The following is a 5,227-nucleotide window of genomic DNA, read 5'->3' as shown; positions in this document are numbered from 1 at the left end:
AGAGACAGAGAGGCAGAGACATAAGCAGAGGGAGAAGCAGGCTCCCTATGGGGAGCCTGATGTGGGACTTGATTTGAGGACCCTGGAATCACACCCTCAGACAAAGGCAGATGCTTAACTACTGAGCCACCCAGAAGTCCCAGTTGCTTCTTAATACTCCCATATCCAAGAGTAAAAGTTAATGCAAATTTACAAAAAAAAAAAAAAAATCAGGGCTACTGAGGATGCAGATCCTTTAGGAATGAAAGTTTGAGTCACTCTTTCAATTAAATAATTCTGACCAATTGAGATTCTGGCTAAGGGCAAAGAAAACATGGAATAATAGGGGGAGAAGAAAGTCTAACAGCTACTTGTGGCCATTTATAGACATGAAGACTCTAACAGTGAAGCATATTTCCTTCTTGTTATGTGTACTACGTGTGTGTACATGTATATATATATACATATATATGTGGGTGTGTATGCATATAATATCTACTATAATAGTATCTGTGCTAATTATTATTCGTGTATGTGCATGTGTGTATTTGTATTTCCCTCAACTCTTCTCCTTTCCCTTATTATTCTATATAGGGATTGATGATGTTAATTAACTTTACGATTCACCTTTAGGTAAAAAAGTCCTCAGCACTGCAACTGTATTTGAGAAGTAATTAATGTAGCCTAGAGATATCTATCATGATTGTGTCATAAAGATTGATTCAATAACTTTTGAAATTTTTTATTTCTTCATTTTGGGGAGAAGATGAGAAATGTTTTTAGTTGTACAAAACTAGTTTCCTTTCGTCAGGTGAAAGCATAAAGAAGTTTTTGTTATTGTATGGAAGTTTAAAACATGTAGAAAAGTGGTTATGAATGTTGAGTAGCTAAAGGGATGAACTGTGTCAGTCATCAAACTATTGTGTATTCTGCTGTTGGGTGGAGTGTTCTAGAAATGTCAATTTATTATGTCAATAGTATTATTTGGGACCTCTATATCCTTGATGAATTTCTGCCTACTTGCTTATCTATTAATTACAAGAGGAATGTTGAAGTCTCCAGCAGTAGAGTATAGAGAATGGGTTAAAACTGAGAGACAATAGTTTAATAACTGACACAGTTGATCCCTTTGGTTACTCTCTCCTCCAAGCTAAAGAAGGAAAGAGGTTTGAAAAAAAAGGAGGGAATCAAGAGCTTCAAATGCTCCAGAGAGATTAAATAAGATGAAGCCCAAGAAGAGCTCATTTGCTCAGAGGCCTTCTAGTGAAGTGAATGAGGCAAAAAGATTAAGAACTAAACAAATGGTGAGAAATTAATGGAAAGTGGGTATTGACTAAATGTTGAAGGGTTTTAGCAGCAAAGTGAAGAGGATAGAGGTTGGAAAAGCAAAGGGACTAACCTTTGCCAGGTTTGCTAGGTTCTATATGTACAGTCTAACAGCAGCCTGGTGAAGTATTATCATCCCCAATTTATAGATGGACAGAGTGAGGCTCAGAGAGATCAAAAAAATTTCTCAAAGTCACACAATGAGGTAGACAGGGCACTAGGTGTTGAGAAAGCAACACAGGTAGTATGACAGACATCGAATGTTTTGGCCACTCAGCATCTACCTCCCCCTCTTCTTCAAGTGACCAGCTTGAATTGTAATAAGGAAACTGCACGTTCTCTACCCTCATCCCATAGACTTCAGGTAACCCATGAGTGGACATGTGACATAGGCTTTAATCAACACAGCACATATCACTCACATTCTCTTTTCAATCATTTTTTGGGAAAATAACCCAAGGACTGGCATGAATAGTGCAATGACCCAGTTTGCTAAGAGCAAAATGTCAACAACATATTCATTCAAGTTGCCTTCAACTTGATTCTTTCCTCCATTGCTCTATACTAACATTCACTGCCATCAGCATAGAGCTTGAGAAATGGGGAGGATGTGTAAAACAACAGAATGGGACACAAAGTAATACATGAAATTGGCTCTGTGAATTATCAAGGGTAAGTCATGGTTCTATTCGTTATACTGAAGTATACTCCTCAGAAATTGTTCATTGAGATGGACACAAAGCAAAGATCAGCCATGATGTCATCTCTCCCTCAGCCTAGGTTCTCTAGAAAGGTGAGCCTAAGGCAAGGATTAAAGTATGGTTGCTTTCTTTGAGTAGTGTGAGCCTAGTAGGAGGTGAGGGGGAAGAAAAGTAGAAGTAAGACACAGAAAGATATAAAGCAGTGCTATGTGATTTGTTACTATGCTGGCCAGGCCTTTAATGAGTCACAGAGAGATGTTATTCAACATCTCTGCAGATTATTCAACAGGTTCACTTGCTGGGGTTATGGGACTTCTCTAGAAGGGGACTTTCCTAGACTTCATAAAAGTCCAAAGAAGGAAGAAAGAAAAAATGTATCTGCCCGGCTTACTCCCATCTACCATTTCCTATTAGGTAAGGTTGACCCCATGGCGAGCTAATTCCCCTGCACTGCCACACCAAGTCATCCAAACCCCTGGAAGCCACTGGGGAAGCCAGATTCCACAGCTGCAGGATGGAAGTCCATCCAGGTCTAGAAGCTGAAGGAGTGACTCAGTGCAGTTGAGCTCTGTGTGTGAGGTGTGAGGTACATGGTTCATGAAGACCTGGGATTTCTTTTCTTTTCTTTTCTTTTCTTTTCTTTTCTTTTCTTTTCTTTTCTTTTCTTTTCTTTTCTTTTCTTTCTTTTCTTTTCTTTTCTTTTCTTTTTCTTTTCTTTCTTTTTTTCTTTTCTTTCTCCCCCCCCCCACAATAAAGTTTATTATGAAAACAGGCTGGTGTGGGGACAAGGGGACAGACAAGTACATTCAGGTTCGGTGGCTCAGGTGAAGTAGTGCGGCTTCTTCACATTAATGCTATATTGGCTGAGGGCAGGGGTCAAGTCCTCCACGATTAGAGTGTACTTGCTCTTGCTTCGGGAGCTGCCAGAAGCTGTGCCCTTCATTTTGCAGTGCTGTAGGGCATCGCTGGCAATATCTGAGATGAATTTCTGGGCAGCTAGGGAGACGAGCCGAATTATGTGTGGGTCCGAGGCCTCAAAGCCAGCACGGTTCAAGTAGTAACCAGCCACTGCATCTGGGATCATAGGCGAATAGTTCTCCAGCTGCATCAGGAAGCCCACCAGAGGCGTGCTGGACACCACCGGCTTCACGTCTCCGTTGGTGGCACTCGGCAGTACACAAACCGTTAGACATGACCCCCTCCGGGGGTGCCGCCTGCCCCCCGACGCGGAGCCCCATGCCGCCACCGGTCCCGTGCCCCCTGCCGCAGCTCCAGCCGCAGGTCCCCCCGCTGCAGGCTTGGGATTTCAACCCCCCCTGCACGGGGTCTCCTGACTTCCCATGAAGATGTGCTCCTGGTGATCAAGGAGGACACTTGTCATGATGAGCACTGGGTGAGGTTTGGAAGTGTTAAATCACTGTATTGTACACCTGAAGCTAACATAACCCTGTATGTTAATTAACTGGCATTAAAATTAAAACTTAAAAAAAAAAGCCATGCATCAGGGCAGTTCAAGTTGGAAAACATGCCAATCAATAAATACTAAAGGAAAAGTCTTAGAAATTTCATATTAAATTAAGATCTGTGGAGGATATGAAGACATTTGTAAGTCAATCTTTTCTCTTAAAATACCCAAATATATACAGAGATCAGAGTTCTGGGCTGGTAAGGCTGTTGGAATTTCCAGGGCTGTTGGAATTTCCAGGGTACCTATGAAGAGGGAGCTACACAGGGGAGTGGCACCAGAAGTATGCATAAGCACTCATGACCAAGAGTTGATATATTAGTTATGTATTGATGCTAAACACCAAAACTTAGCAGCTTAAGATGACACTTTCACCACCTTGCAGTTTCTGTGGCTCAGGAATCCACGCATGGACCCTCTCCTTCAGTATTTTCATAAGACTGCAATCAGCCAGAGCTGGGTCTCACCTGAAGGCGGAAGTAGGTGGGATCCATTTCCAAATTCACTTACCTGGTTGTTGGCAGGATTCAGTCCCTCAAGGGCTGTTGGGCTGAGGGCCTCCTTCCTTGTCGGCTGTTGGCTTGAGGTTGTCCTCAGTTCCTTGCCACACAGGCCTCTCCACTATGGCAGCTTGCTCATCAAAGCCAGCAAGTCTGCTAGCAAGACGGAAGTCATGACATGCTGTACCTTAATCACAGAACTGACGTGCCATAACTTTTGCTGTGGTGTACTGGTTAGAAGCAAGTAACTAGGTGCAGCCCACACTCAGGGGAGAGGATTACATAAGGGCATGAATACCAGGAGGTGGGGGACCATTGAGAACCATCTTAGAATTCAGCCTTCAACAATCACATTGCAGAGGTGAAAGACTGACAGGCCCCGAAGAGACTGGAATTAGGGAGCACCTGGGTGGCTCAGTGGGGGTTCAGCATCTGCCTTAAACTCAGGTCATGATCCCAGTATTCTGGGCTAAAGCTCCAGGACAGCTCCCTGCTGAGCAGGGAGTCTACTTGTCCCTCTCCTTCTGCCACCCCTGCCCTTGTGCTCTTGCCCCCCGCCACACACACACCTGCCCATGTCCCTCCCCTGCTACACTCAGGCTCTCTCTCTCTCTCAAATAAATAAGTAAAATCTTTTAAAAAAGATTTAAGAGAGAGAGAGAGAGAGAGAGAGAGACACTGACCCTGAAGGGGCTGACAACTGGGAAAGTCCCAAATATTTATAAATATTTATAAACAAGTATGGGAGAAAGAAAATCAGAAAATATTTTAAACTGAATGACATTGAAAATGTGAGATGAAAATTTGTGAGCTGCATCTAAAGCCATAATTAAAGGAAAATTATTACCTTAAATGTTTATGTGAGACAATAAGAAAAAGTTAAAATCAATGACATAAATTGACACCATTTAGGTGTCAATAGAATAGATAGAAAATGATGAGCAGATTAAACCTAAAATAAACAGAAAGACAAACACAAAGACACAACAGCAATTAGAAAAACACAGAAAAATAAATATGGAAAACTAATAAAACCAAAAATCTATTCTTCGAAGAGATCACAACTGATAAACCCTTAGCAAATCCTTTTTTTAAAAATTTTTTTACTTTTTTATGATAGTCACACACAGAGATAGAGAGAGGCAAGGCAGAGACACAGGCAGAGGGAGAAGCAGGCTCCATGCACCGGGAGCCCGACGTGGGATTCGATCCCGGGTCTCCAGGATCGCGCCCTGGGCCAAAGGCAGGCGCTAAAC

The 5,227-nt window shown here is 42.5% G+C and overlaps 1 pseudogene; it reads right to left on the bottom strand.

Moving 5' to 3' along the window:
* Positions 1-2,826: 2,826 nt before the first annotated feature.
* On the bottom strand, positions 2,827-3,965 carry LOC129495689 (transcription initiation factor TFIID subunit 10-like; annotated as a pseudogene).
* Positions 3,966-5,227: the final 1,262 nt, after the last annotated feature.

The sequence above is a fragment of the Nyctereutes procyonoides genome, unplaced genomic scaffold (assembly GCF_905146905.1).
Source record: "Nyctereutes procyonoides isolate TBG_1078 unplaced genomic scaffold, NYPRO_anot_genome, whole genome shotgun sequence".
In the NCBI taxonomy this organism is placed as follows: Eukaryota; Metazoa; Chordata; class Mammalia; order Carnivora; family Canidae; genus Nyctereutes; species Nyctereutes procyonoides.
This window is presented reverse-complemented; position numbering and strand designations above follow the sequence as displayed.